Below are 13,732 nucleotides of genomic sequence, written 5' to 3' on the forward strand. Positions count from 1 at the left end.
CATTTTGACGTTAGAACGGAAAGACAAGAGAAATAAAGAGATTTTTTTTTTTAATGGGGTAGAATTTTATAGTCACACAATGAAACTGCTATCAATGTCATTGTGTTCTACTCCGTGGATTTATTTGACAGCTGTTTCCTTTTACTACTTCGCCGCTGCCTTTGGCTCCCAATGAAAAAAAAAATCGGGATAATTTCACGTTTGGAACAGAAATGATGGGGCTATTTTGACATGTAACATGACAGCACAGTACAGCCTTGATAACGCCATGTTACATCCAGTATGTGCGCTGGCGGTGGAGGCGAGACCACATGAGGTGACACGTAAATCTGTCAGCACTTCGGCGCCATTGTGAATGAGGGCATGTTTCGTCTTACGGCGTACTTTTATGTGTTCTGGTTTGCACACAAGCACACCACGTAACCCAGAGCAGCTGCTTGTAGTTTCCCACTTTCTGAAGTCTCATCTCTTTAAGTCCCGGATTGAATTAATATTGAGTTTAAAAAACAAAACCAAAAGTGCATAAGGGTCTAATTTCCTGTCGGGACAGTGTGTTCCCTATTTTGCTTTTTTACTTTGCGACTGTCATTGAGGCAAAATGATGTCCCTTGGCTACACTGCTTCTAGAGTGTTTGTGTTAGATGTTTTTTGTCCAATCAGCTTCTCCCACTATTAGCAACGGGGCTGTTTCTTTAACCTAGGGATGCCCAAACGTTTTCCACCAAAGGCCACATACCCCAAAATGAAAGGATGCCAGGGTCGCTGTGATATTTTGTAAAGCAACACGTGCTATATTAGAAGAAGTTATACATACAGTGCATATTTTTTGGGTAATGGTAATGGTAATGGTAATGGTAATGGTTTTATTTCATTTGAACATGCATCCGATTACAAATTGAGTGCATCCCATAATCAGTTCACAGTTCCACATGTCCAAAAGGAGTAGGAAGAAGCAAAGCTTATTAAATCCTACCCCTCCATCTGGTACTTTTACAATCAGTAACTATTACATTTGTTCACTTCCTGCTTTCCTAATATAATTTAAGTTTTTACTTTATTTTATTATATTTTTATTTTTTGTCACATACCAAAGTACGAGGTGATATGACCATACAATGACACAATGGGTACCATAGTAACTGTCAATATAGTGATATATATAGCACATCATGACTGGTTCAAGACTCTTCATCCTTGTATTTAGCAAACATCAACTGCTTGTATTGTTGTACTTGTACTCTTGAATTGGCTCATCAATTTAAGATTCTCTTACTGGTTTTTAAATGTCGTAACGCCCTTGCCCCTTCTTATTTATCTGATCTGCTTTTACCATATCAACCATATCTTGTGTACCTGTGGAACAGCCTGCCGGAGAGCCTCAGGACTGCGGACACTGTTGATATTTAAAAAAAAAAAGATTGAAGACACACCTTTTTAATGAGGCTTTTAACTAATATTTTTAAACTTTTCTTATGTTTTTATCTTTTAGTCCTATTTTATGCTCTTAAGTCTTCAGCTTTTAACTCCAGTGTTATGTTTTTATCTTTTTAGTCCTATTTTATGCTCTTAAGTCTTCAGCTTTTAACTCCAGTGTTTCCTCAGGGGGGGTCCTCCACACTGGGGGCTGTGTCGGGTCTGCTGAGGGGGTGCCATCCTTGGGTCCCTTCGACCTGGCCGGCTGGGGGCTCCTCCCTTTAATGTGGGGGTCCGCCCGTCTGTCGGAGTCGGGGGGGCCCGGGTGCTGGTCCCCCGATGGCACGGCCTGCGGCTCCTCCCAGTGTGGACGGCCCCAAAGGTGGCATTTCCTTGATCCTCAGTGCCATGCCATGTCTCCCTACTGTGTGTGATTGTGTGATTGTGTGATTGTGCGATTGTGTGTGTCTAGTATGGAGGGTGGGAAGGAGGGGCTTTCTTTTGTTTCTTTGTTTTTTCCTTCTAATTGTGGTAATTGTTTTAATTCTGTAAAGCACTTTGTGTTGCATGTCTTTGCAGGAAAAGTGCTATACACATAAAGTTGATATGATTTTATTTGTGCATTGTTTATTTTAATGCATTCACATGTGTGCACACAGAGTTCAGTTTCAAATGTGAGAATTTTAAACAGTTAATGGTGTTATAATTCTAAAAAATATATTTTCCTGAAAAACATTTTTTTGTGTTGTTTATATTGTGGCAAAGTTGTTTATATGTTTTGGCTAAATTTGTGTCAAAGTGAAAGTTATGCTTGAAAATACTTTAACCCTGGAACAAATGATTCTTGTATCCATGATTTCGTACCAGGAAACTCATTTTGAAATGGGACCAAATCAGCCTGTGTTGGACCTTACCCCGCTTGCGACATGTTTACAAACACAGCATCATCCAGTAAGGCGTCTGTGTTAATCCCCTCAGCCCTAAGTCCGTCTGCTGTTCCTCCCTCTCGCTCCAAACACAGCCACGTTTGCAGAAGAAATTGAGCCAATAAATCAAAAGTGTAAGCGACACCATGCAGCAACACGCCTGTGTTTCTCTGTCCTGCTGACCCTGCCGCCCCATTAAGGAGCCATGATGGTGCACTGAAGGAGGAAGCAGCACAAGCACGGCCCCTTCCTCCTCCTCCTTGGCTACACGGCACCTTTCCCACACACTGTCGGGGTTCACCTCTGACTCCTGACCCCAGTGAAGAGGGGGGAAGGGCAATTTGGGGAAAAGGCAGGGGACCACCCAGCCTGGGCTCTTAAGCCCCCCCTCCCCTTGAGGATAAGATGGCAGAGGGATGTGGTGCAAAAAAGTAGCTAAGGGAAGAAGATCAAAGATTTTGGTGACTGGCAGAAGAAAAGGGTGGGGGGGGGTGGGTCTCTGGGGTCATTTTGGGCAGTGAGGCGGTGAAAACGCAACATCTACAGTAAAATCTCTCTCATCCCCTCCTGAGGCCGAGGAGCTTTAAGTGATAATATGACTCCGTGAGTGAAGAGGAGTGATGGAGTGACAGATTCTCTCCCACTGTCGCAAATCTCTCTTTATCTCTCCCACCTCCCCCAAAGCGATGGACTCATGGCATTATTTGGCAGGCAGGAAGCCCATAAGCTCAGATTGAGGGTGCTGACACTTTTTTTGTTAAGCTGTAAAGCACAAGTAGGCCGTGTCAACGAGCATCTCCATTTTCCTGCACTTATACTCTACTTTAGACTCCATTCCCTAGCCCGGATTGGACAGGTACTAAACATTTATTCGCTTTTAACGGCTTTATGGCCTGCAAGTGACCAATGATCCTCAGATCATCTTTTCCAAACTTACTCCAAGACCACAATGCCAGTGTTTTTTTTCCCTCAAAAAAAAGTCTGAGAGATTTATACAAGGACTTTTCCCGCAGCTTTTCTTCCTGTCACTCACACACACAATGATATGGTGAGTCATTAAATAACTACTGTCTATAAGAAATATTCATTTAATTCATTTTCTACCACTTATCCTCACGAGGGTCGCGGGGGTGCTGGAGCCTATCCCAGCTGTCTTCGGGCGAGACGCGGGGTACACCCTGGACTGGTGGCCAGCCAATCACAGGGCAGATATAGACAAACAACCATTCACACTCACATTCACACCTATGGACAATTTGGAGTCGCCAATTAACCTAGCATGTTTTTGGAATGTGGGAGGAAACCGGAGTACCCGGAGAAAACCCACGCATGCACAGGGAGAACATGCAAACTCCACCTGAGATGGCCGAGGGTGGAATCGAACTCCGGTCTCCTAACTGTGTGGCCTGCACACTAACCACTCACTCAACGTGCAGCCCAGAAAAATTAAACATGTTTTTGGAATGTGGGAGGGGGAAATCGAACACGGGTCTCCTACCTGTGTGGCCTGCACGCTAACCACTCAACAAACGTGCAGCCCAGAAATATGATCTATGACAAAAACAGGATTAAAAAATATGCATTTATTTAATTCCCATGCCTCCTGCAGTATGAATGGTAGCCATGAACTACCAATGAAGTTTGGTAATCCATCCAAAACATATGGTATGCCTATTAAGACACACAATGTGAAAGGGAAGGGGGGGGGTGCAGGCAGCAGCAGCACATGCTTTGAGGTTTTAACCACTACACTCAAAACATGACCTGCAAAGAAAAAAAAACCCACAAAAACAAAAAAGGACTGTGATATCCATGGTGGTAATACCTCATTTGCAGGTTCTGGTGTCCTGAGTGTGTGTTTGATGAGTGCAGAACATAAGAGATAACACATGTGAAGGAAGGGAGCGGGGGAGAGGAACAAGCCAACAAAGAGAGTGACAATAGTAACAAAAGAACATGAATACAAAGCCTATCGGACATGGCCGGGCAAGAATGTGTTGCAAAGGGGCCCGGGAAGCAAAACACAATAGAAGTGCTTTATGTGTGTGTGTGTGTATTGGTTTACCTGCTCGATGCCTCAAAGAAAGCTGAATCAATGACGGCCATTCACAAATGCGCTGGAATGCACAGTGGGCATTCAGATAAAATGGGGGGGGGGGCTCTTTCACGTAATCTTTCAGCTTTCTGACACCCTAAAAAAACAGCGAGAAAGCATTTAGTAGTGCAAAGCTTCTCTACCTGCTCTTTAATTACACTCAATTACACACAGGTTCTGGCACAGCATCAGAGAAGAGGTCATGGAAGTGAGCTGGTCTTTATATATTCGCCATGAAGACGTTTCATGGCTGCTGATTAGAAGGTGCACATGGATTGATTGATAGCACCTTGCTTCCAGCCAAACATCACAGCACAAAGAGGAGAGGAGGAATCAACACGAGACAAGGATTTCAGACATAAATATGACACAACAAAATACATCAAAATCAGTCAGTCAGTCATTTTCTACCGCTTATCCCCACGACAGTCACGGGCATGCTGGAGCCTATCCCAGCTGTCTTCGGGCGAGAGGCGGGGTACACCCTGGACTGGACGTCAGCCAATCAGAGGTCATTCATTCATTCATTCATTTTCTACCGCTTATCCTCACGAGGGTCGCGGGGGTGCTGGAGCCTATCCCAGCACTCTTTTGGCGAGAGGCGGGGTACACCCTGGACTGGTGGCCAGCCAATCAGAGGTCATTCATTCATTCATTTTCTACCGCTTATCTCCACGACAGTCACGGGCATGCTGGAGCCTATCCCAGCTGTCTTCGGGCGAGAGGCGGGGTGCACCCTGGACTGGACGCCAGCCAATCAGAGGTCATTCATTTTCTACCGCTTATCTTCACAAGGGTCGCGGGGGTGCTGGAGCCTATCCCAGCAGTCTTTGGGCGAGAAGCAGGGTACACCCTGGACTGGTGGCCAGCCAATCACAGGGCACATATAGACAAACAACCATTCACACTCACATTCATACCTATGGACAATTTGGAGTCGCCAATTAACCTAGCATGTTTTTGGAATGTGGGAGGAAACCGGAGTACATGCAGACAGAACATGCTAACTCCACACAGAGAGGGTGGGATTGAACTCATGTCTCCTAGCTGTGGGGTCTGCGTGCTAACCACTCGACCACCGTGCAGCCCCCCAGAGATTTTCAAATTTAATAATATAAAAATGATAGTGAATTACATTATAACAAAAATATACAGTATCTACATCTACACTATATACTGTGTCATATCATATTTTCTGTATAATAGCTCACTGATTTTTATTATTATGTACTATTTATTTTTATTATTTAATTAACTGCATTGATATCATACAACGATTGCTTTATTTGAATCCACTTTATAAATGTTTCAATTGTGTGCAGGGTTTTAGGAAAATTGAGTATATTAATAAATAAAATAAAATAAATACTTATTTAAAGGGATGTCATAAGAGCCCGCAAGATGTGACAAAATATCCTGTATGTCGTGGGCCTGGGACAATAATAAATGAATGAATTCATGACATAATGAATGAAAATGAACTAATATATTATATAAGTGATAAGTTGTCATGCGTCCCCAAACGGGCAAGAAAGAGTTCACTCTGTGCATTGGTTTCAGCACCTTGGAGCATTTGTTTAATAGAACAATGGTATGAAGTCAGTCATGTAGTCTCTTTGTCTCAGTGGGTGGAGGTGGGGCTGCTAGCATACACACAGAAAGTGCAGAAGAGTGTAATGTCGTTGAAAGTAAATCAATATATATATATATATATATATATATATATATATATATATATATATATATATATATATATATATATATATATATATATATAGTAGATATATATATTCTTTAACTCACATTAAAATCGTCTTGTCTCTTGAACTGAGCGTCTCATGACATTGCTAGCAATTTATCATACATTAAACTCATTTGCATATACACATTTACAGTTTATACTGTGTTTTATATTTTACAATACCACATAAGGAATATGTCGTCTGTCTTCTACGTGAGGTGTGTTCTATCTGTAAATGAAGCTGGTGTGAGAAGATGTGCACCAAACATGGCAGATGTTTGAGTGTAACCTGACACGAGCCCCCCGAGTGTCCCCCAAGTGACTCAAAGCGTGGGTCACTGTCTGCGACCAAAGCATATGAGCCTGCATCGCAACAGGGTGAACATGGTGTGTGTGTGTGTGTGTGTATGTGATACATGAAATGTGTGTTACCAGCTTGTGACACACGATAGCAGAGTGGACGTATTTGTGGCACAGAGATAGCAGTTGTGAGATGATTCCCACGCTAAATGCAAGACGATATGATGAGGGAGCCCTCTGCGCTCCTATCAGTTGCCCTGTCTTCTTTTTTATCTTGTAAATCATGACACATGAGCGAGTCCAACACTTGTTGGCACTTAGCACAAGGGTAAGTCACTTCATACCGGGAGATTTACACTGATACCGTCAAGTACGTACACTACTGCTCAAAAGTTTGGGATCACTTGCAAATTTCTTTCTTTTCCAAAGAAAAAAAATGCATTTCACAAACAATTTTTTTTCCATTTCACAAACAATTATAATTAATCAGATGATTCCCAAAGAAGGATCTCCATTTTTGCGTAGAGGCCTACTATCGACAACTGTCAGTCCTCTGCATCAATCTCCTGGTATGGCTGCTAATCCAAGTTCATCATTTTATAAGGCTAATAGATGATTAGAAAAGCCATCTAAAAATCTAAACTAAAACTAAAATCTGTTAACTACTCCCTTCAGAGAGCAGCACAAACTGGGTCTAACAAGGACAGAAAAACGCTGCACAACTGTGCAAGAGAGTGTGTAATTTAAGACAAAGATGCCTCACAGCTGCACTAAATACCGTATTTTCCGAAGTCGCACTTTTTTCATAGGTTGGTTGTTCCTGCGACTTATACTCAGAGTGACTTATAAATGAAAAAACTGTTTATGTTACATAAACACTGGACACCTTTTCTGTTAATTTTTTTGTGTAGCTGAATAACCATTGTGTTAGCGTATCTTACATCTATTCAGCCCGTTCTCTATTCTTTTATTGTTAGAACTTGCCTTCCAAGAGGATGTAATGTCGGTTTTGGTCAAGTAGTTTGTAAAATAAATTACCCGCAAAAAATGCGACTTATGTATGCTTTTTTCTACCTAACTATGCATTTTTGGCATTGTGCGACTTATACTTATAGTCCAGAAAATACGGTCGTACCCATCAAACACCAGTGTCAGTATCAACAGTGAAGCGGCGACTTCAGGATGCTGGACTTCATCGCAGGACTGCCAAGAAAAAGCCATATCTCAGACTGGACAAAAACATTCCCAAGTCATCACAAACTTTTCAGCAGTAATGTAGGTGATGGCAGTAACAGTGCTGTCGGTTATTGATGTTGAACTGTCTCTCTCGTTGTTTGTCCTTGCACCAATGCAAAAGAGGTCACGTTCCAAACAGGAAAGCCGCTGATGAAATCCCTATTTCTCCAAACAGAGAATGGTGTGATAGAGCAGACAATGAAAGTGCCTACTGGGCTGCTCTCTGTTGGGACAATGGAGACTGTAAATATCCCCAGTTACTCGTCACACAATATATAGTTGCACAGTGACTCACACAACAGGCACGTGTTACAATTTATGCCGAGCATGAAAAAGTGTTCGCCCGCTTCCTGATTTCTTATTTTTTTGCATGTTTGTCACATGTAAACACAAAATCCAGTTTTTAAAAGAAACTTATTAATTATTAAAGGAGAAAAAAAAATGAGATTCATTGAGATCTGTCAGTCTGGAAGCCAATATAAAGTCAATTGTAAAGCTTTGAGACTGCAGCAAACTACAGAGAGAGCAATTATCCACAAATAGCAAAAGCATGCAACAGTGGTGAACATTTCCAGGAGTCAGCCAAAATGACCCCAAGAGCACAGCGATGACTCATCCAAGAGGTTGCAAAAAAATATATATAGCACCACGAGAACAAAGTTGTAATATTTCCAAAAAAAAAAGTCATCATGGAACACAAACAAATCTGTCATGTTGCGAGTAAAAAAGTCGTGAAGGATCACAAGCAAAACTGTAATGTTACGCGAAAACAATTTTAACGATTGTGATGTTGCGAGAAAAAAGTTTTTAGGGAAAAACTAAATACAAACAGCAGTACGTAGTGTGTATGCATGCGTATGCTATATACATTATTATGTATATATATTTTTTAATTTCCTTTAATTATTTATTTATTTAGGCTTCCCCTTGTTACGTGGGATGTTCTGGTGTTGTGCGAGCCTTTACACTCTAATGAGCCAATATATCCTGGTGTATGTATGGAACTGGGAAATGGGAAAAAATTGGAATAAATAAATCATAGTAAATAAAAAAAGAACCACTAGCTTATCTTGAGTGACGCATTCAAAACAACACACAATCAGCACATTTGTACACACACAGTTAGAGCCAAAGTCCATTCATTGCATCACACCACAACACAGCTGCAGTGTTGTGTCGGCAAACTTAAATAAACAAGTTTTCATCACATGGTCTTATCTGTGTGTGTGTGTGTGTGTGTTTCCAGTAAATTAACCTTGTTCTCTTGATAAACTGGCGCCTTTTCTGAGCCCTCACTGATCTACGTAAACTTTCTTGTGTACAGGGATCCAGTGGAGGATCTGTTTACATGACCTGCAGTAAATGCTCGATACCTCGACTTTCCACCACCTTTTTATTCCTCCCCTTATCAGTTGATTTTGCTTCCCTCCTAGAATAATCTCCACTATGTCATCTTTCTGCCCCCACCCCCCAAACCCTCAAGCTGGGAGTCTTGCCAATTACGCCCCTCCTCTACATCCCCCCAGTTATGTCACACTCTCTGTCCGCAACTCCCCCGAGGGACTCCCGTCAATCAGCGGGCCATAAAACAGCACTCATCCGTCCCTGCCTGCCTACTTTCCATCAGCTCATCGTCACATGAGTTGTCAATCTATTGTTTACCTGCCCACCCTCTCATTAGCTCTGTCTCATACACCCCTGTACTTACATTATATAGATTTCATCATATTTATTACCGCAGTCTGATTCGGTCTGTAGAGACGTCTGTTAAATCAATCAAGCCTCTAAAACGGCCAAATCCTGCTAATGGCATTAACATGGCTGTTTAAGCTTGCGCTTTATTTTACTCAAGTGTGTATGGGTGAATAATAGAGCACAGCCGAGAGGTTTGAGGCAACGTATGTAACAATCAGTTGATGGAAGGAGGGAGTAATGCATCAGGGCAGACATTCTGCACAGTAAAACGCCTTTTCCGTGCTCTGACATGCTGGTGTAGGAGAATGCCGCCTCCTGTTTGTCACCACGCAGGCTTCAGCAGTCATCAGTAAAACTCTTTGACAGACACGCACATACTGTACGCTGTAAACAACACGTAGGCCCTCACCCTACACAACCAAACATATGTACAAGCTATTTCGGTTTCATCATCTCACAAACCAACATCAAAGATCAAACACAATCCAGCACATTTTTGGGGAATTTTGAAATACATTTTGAAACTACACCACTCTCCTCATGGACTAGGAATAATGTGTTCCAATGTTAAAATGTGATGATTAGCTCTCAGTATGTGGCTCTGTGGCGCAACGGATAGCGCATTGGACTTCTAGATACTAACCAGGAGAAAGTCATTCAAAGGTTGTGGGTTCGAGTCCCACCAGAGTCGTCTTTGGTGACTATTTTACACAGAAATTGTGCAGTAGGTTGAAACTGTTGAAAATTGACAGAAAGTAGTTTTTGAGTTCGACAAGAGTTACTTTAAACAACACCATGGCAACCATGATTAGCTCTCTATATGTGGCTCTGTGGCGCAACGGATAGCGCATTGGACTTCTAGATCATAACCAGGAGAAAGTCATTCAAAGGTTGTGGGTTCGAGTCCCACCAGAGTCGGCTTTGGTGCCCATTTCACACAGAACTTGTGCAGTAGGTTGAAACTGTTGAAAATTGACAGAAAGTAGTTTTTGAGTTCGACAAGAGTTACTTTAAACAACACCATGGCAACCATGATTAGCTAGCAATATGTGGCTCTGTGGCGCAATGGATAGCGCATTGGACTTCTAGAAGATAGCCAAGGGCAAGTCATTCAAAGGTTGTGGGTTCGAGTCCCACCAGAGTCATTTTTGGTGCCTATTTCACACAGAAATTGTGCTGTCATTTGAAACTGTCGAAAATTGATAAAAAACAGTTTTTGAGTTCGACAAGAGTTACTTTAAACGATGCCATGGCAACCATGATGAGCTCTCGGTATGTGGCTCTGTGGCGCAATGGATAGCGCATTGGACTTCTAGATAATAACCAGGAGAAAGTCATTCAAAGGTTGTGGGTTCGAGTCCCACCAGAGTCGTCTTTGGTGACTATTTTACACAGAAATTGTGCTGTCAGTTGAAATTGTCGAAAATCAACAATAAAGACTTTTGACTTCAACAAGAGTTACTTTAAACGGCGCCAGGGCAACCATGATTAGCTCGCTGTATGTGGCTCTGTGGCGCAATGGATAGCGCATTGGACTTCTAGATAATAACCAGAAGAAAGTCATTCAAAGGTTGTGGGTTCGAGTCCCACCAGAGTCGTCTTTGGTGACTATTTCACACAGAAATTGTGCAGCCAGTTGAAACTGTCGAAACTTAACAGAAAGCAGTTTTTGATTTCAACAAGAGTTACTTTAAACTGCGCCATGGCAACCATGATTAGGTAGCGCTCTGTGGCGCAATGGATAGCGCATTGGACTTCTAGAAGATAGCCAAGGGAAAGTCTTTCAAAGGTTGTGGGTTCGAGTCCCCCCAGAGTCCACCTTGGTGCCTATTTCACACAGAAATTGTGCAGTAAGTTGAAAATTGACAAAAAGCACTTTTTGAGTTCGACAAGAGTTACTTTAAACAATGCCATGGCAACCATGATTAGCGATCGATATGTGGCTCTGTGGCGCAACGGATAGCGCATTGGACTTCTAGATAGTAACCAGAAGAAAGTCATTCAAAGGTTGTGGGTTCGAGTCCCACCAGAGTCGTCTTTGGTGACTATTTTACACAGAAATTGTGCTGTCAGTTGAAATTGTCGAAAATCAACAATAAAGACTTTTGACTTCAACAAGAGTTACTTTAAACGGCGCCAGGGCAACCATGATTAGCTCGCTGTATGTGGCTCTGTGGCGCAATGGATAGCGCATTGGACTTCTAGATAATAACCAGAAGAAAGTCATTCAAAGGTTGTGGGTTCGAGTCCCACCAGAGTCGTCTTTGGTGACTATTTCACACAGAAATTGTGCAGCCAGTTGAAACTGTCGAAACTTAACAGAAAGCAGTTTTTGATTTCAACAAGAGTTACTTTAAACTGCGCCATGGCAACCATGATTAGGTAGCGCTCTGTGGCGCAATGGATAGCGCATTGGACTTCTAGAAGATAGCCAAGGGAAAGTCTTTCAAAGGTTGTGGGTTCGAGTCCCCCCAGACTCCACCTTGGTGCCTATTTCACACAGAAATTGTGCAGTAAGTTGAAAATTGACAAAAAGCACTTTTTGAGTTCGACAAGAGTTACTTTAAACAATGCCATGGCAACCATGATTAGCGATCGATATGTGGCTCTGTGGCGCAACGGATAGCGCATTGGACTTCTAGATAGTAACCAGAAGAAAGTCATTCAAAGGTTGTGGGTTCGAGTCCCACCAGAGTCGTCTTTGGTGACTATTTTACACAGAAATTGTGCAGTAAGATGAAATTGTTGAAAATCAACAATAAAGACTTTTGAGTTCAACAAGAGTTACTTTAAACAGCGCCTTGGCAACCATGATTAGCTCTCAGTATGTGGCTCTGTGGCGCAATGGATAGCGCATTGGACTTCTAGATAATAACCAGGAGCAAATTGATAGATATCTGTTTTTGTTTATGTAAATGTTATGTTAAAATTTCATTTCATTCAAACACAAAAGTCACCAAATTGGATCATATTTATTCTTATTTATTATTAAGAGATTATTGTTATTTTTATTATTGGATATAGTATATATTTATTATATTATATTTATTTATATATTTTTTAGGTAGCGACAATAGCAATAGTAGATAATGGTGAAGTTTAACAACGAAACAAACTCATGGTGCAGCGCAGCTTTTAATAACCGTGTCTCCACACTAGGTGGAATGCTTGGGGTTGACTGCATCATGTTATGAAACAGTTTGGCATAAAAAAAGACAGCATTGTTATCCATGCAAATTAACAGATTAACAGAAATTAACAGAAAGCAGTTTTTGATTTCAACAAGAGTTACTTTAAACTGCGCCATGGCAACCATGATTAGCTCTCAGTATGTGGCTCTGTGGCGCAACGGATAGCGCATTGGACTTCTAGATCATAACCAAGAGAAAGTCATTCAAAGGTTGTGGGTTCGAGTCCCACCAGAGTCGGCTTTGGTGCCCATTTCACACAGAACTTGTGCAGTAGGTTGAAACTGTTGAAAATTGACAGAAAGTAGTTTTTGAGTTCGACAAGAGTTACTTTAAACAACGCCATGGCAACCATGATTAGCTAGCAGTATGTGGCTCTGTGGCGCAATGGATAGCGCATTGGACTTCTAGAAGATAGCCAAGGGCAAGTCATTCAAAGGTTGTGGGTTCGAGTCCCACCAGAGTCGTCTTTGGTGCCTATTTCACACAGAAATTGTGCTGTCATTTGAAACTGTCGAAAATTGATAAAAAACAGTTTTTGAGTTCGACAAGAGTTACTTTAAACGATGCCATGGCAACCATGATTAGCTCTCGGTATGTGGCTCTGTGGCGCAATGGATAGCGCATTGGACTTCTAGATAATAACCAGGAGAAAGTCGTTCAAAGGTTGTGGCTTCGAGTCCCACCAGAGTCGTCTTTGGTGACTACTTTACACAGAAATTGTGCTGTCAGTTGAAATTGTAGAAAATCAACAATAAAGACTTTTGACTTCAACAAGAGTTACTTTAAACGGCGCCATGGCAACCATGATTAGCTCGCTGTATGTGGCTCTGTGGCGCAATGGATAGCGCATTGGACTTCTAGATAATAACCAGAAGAAAGTCATTCAAAGGTTGTGGGTTCGAGTCCCACCAGAGTCGTCTTTGGTGACTATTTCACACAGAAATTGTGCAGCCAGTTGAAACTGTCCAAACTTAACAGAAAGCAGTTTTTGATTTCAACAAGAGTTACTTTAAACTGCGCCATGGCAACCATGATTAGGTAGCGCTCTGTGGCGCAATGGATAGCGCATTGAACTTCTAGAAGATAGCCAAGGGAAAGTCTTTCAAAGGTTGTGGGTTCGAGTCCCCCCAGAGTC

The 13,732-nt window shown here is 42.0% G+C and overlaps 1 protein-coding gene and 11 non-coding genes across 13 annotated transcripts in view; 11 read left to right on the forward strand and 1 right to left on the reverse strand.

Moving 5' to 3' along the window:
• Positions 1-4,500, reverse strand: part of rab4b (RAB4B, member RAS oncogene family) — a 34,085-nt gene extending 29,585 nt beyond the window's left edge. Inside the window, exon 1 of one of the 2 annotated variants that reach the window (XM_058079687.1) lies at positions 4,405-4,500. The gene's annotated coding sequence lies outside the window, so the exon portion shown is untranslated. The remainder of the gene's footprint in view (positions 1-4,404) is intronic. The other variant, XM_058079689.1, reaches the window with a different exon arrangement.
• A 5,503-nt stretch (positions 4,501-10,003) lies between these two features.
• trnar-ucu (transfer RNA arginine (anticodon UCU)) lies at positions 10,004-10,097 on the forward strand. The gene is made up of 2 exons: positions 10,004-10,040; positions 10,062-10,097. It is a non-coding gene; the product is annotated as a tRNA-Arg (tRNA).
• A 133-nt stretch (positions 10,098-10,230) lies between these two features.
• On the forward strand, positions 10,231-10,324 carry trnar-ucu (transfer RNA arginine (anticodon UCU)). The gene is made up of 2 exons: positions 10,231-10,267; positions 10,289-10,324. It is a non-coding gene; the product is annotated as a tRNA-Arg (tRNA).
• Positions 10,325-10,457: 133 nt separating this feature from the next.
• On the forward strand, positions 10,458-10,551 carry trnar-ucu (transfer RNA arginine (anticodon UCU)). Its single transcript has 2 exons — positions 10,458-10,494; positions 10,516-10,551. It is a non-coding gene; the product is annotated as a tRNA-Arg (tRNA).
• A 133-nt stretch (positions 10,552-10,684) lies between these two features.
• On the forward strand, positions 10,685-10,778 carry trnar-ucu (transfer RNA arginine (anticodon UCU)). The gene is made up of 2 exons: positions 10,685-10,721; positions 10,743-10,778. It is a non-coding gene; the product is annotated as a tRNA-Arg (tRNA).
• A 132-nt stretch (positions 10,779-10,910) lies between these two features.
• trnar-ucu (transfer RNA arginine (anticodon UCU)) lies at positions 10,911-11,004 on the forward strand. The gene is made up of 2 exons: positions 10,911-10,947; positions 10,969-11,004. It is a non-coding gene; the product is annotated as a tRNA-Arg (tRNA).
• Positions 11,005-11,347: 343 nt separating this feature from the next.
• On the forward strand, positions 11,348-11,441 carry trnar-ucu (transfer RNA arginine (anticodon UCU)). The gene is made up of 2 exons: positions 11,348-11,384; positions 11,406-11,441. It is a non-coding gene; the product is annotated as a tRNA-Arg (tRNA).
• Positions 11,442-11,573: 132 nt separating this feature from the next.
• trnar-ucu (transfer RNA arginine (anticodon UCU)) lies at positions 11,574-11,667 on the forward strand. Its single transcript has 2 exons — positions 11,574-11,610; positions 11,632-11,667. It is a non-coding gene; the product is annotated as a tRNA-Arg (tRNA).
• A 343-nt stretch (positions 11,668-12,010) lies between these two features.
• On the forward strand, positions 12,011-12,104 carry trnar-ucu (transfer RNA arginine (anticodon UCU)). The gene is made up of 2 exons: positions 12,011-12,047; positions 12,069-12,104. It is a non-coding gene; the product is annotated as a tRNA-Arg (tRNA).
• A 636-nt stretch (positions 12,105-12,740) lies between these two features.
• Positions 12,741-12,834, forward strand: trnar-ucu (transfer RNA arginine (anticodon UCU)). Its single transcript has 2 exons — positions 12,741-12,777; positions 12,799-12,834. It is a non-coding gene; the product is annotated as a tRNA-Arg (tRNA).
• Positions 12,835-12,967: 133 nt separating this feature from the next.
• Positions 12,968-13,061, forward strand: trnar-ucu (transfer RNA arginine (anticodon UCU)). Its single transcript has 2 exons — positions 12,968-13,004; positions 13,026-13,061. It is a non-coding gene; the product is annotated as a tRNA-Arg (tRNA).
• Positions 13,062-13,420: 359 nt separating this feature from the next.
• On the forward strand, positions 13,421-13,514 carry trnar-ucu (transfer RNA arginine (anticodon UCU)). The gene is made up of 2 exons: positions 13,421-13,457; positions 13,479-13,514. It is a non-coding gene; the product is annotated as a tRNA-Arg (tRNA).
• Positions 13,515-13,732: the final 218 nt, after the last annotated feature.

The sequence above is a fragment of the Doryrhamphus excisus genome, chromosome 8, assembly GCF_030265055.1.
Source record: "Doryrhamphus excisus isolate RoL2022-K1 chromosome 8, RoL_Dexc_1.0, whole genome shotgun sequence".
Taxonomy (NCBI): Eukaryota; Metazoa; Chordata; class Actinopteri; order Syngnathiformes; family Syngnathidae; genus Doryrhamphus; species Doryrhamphus excisus.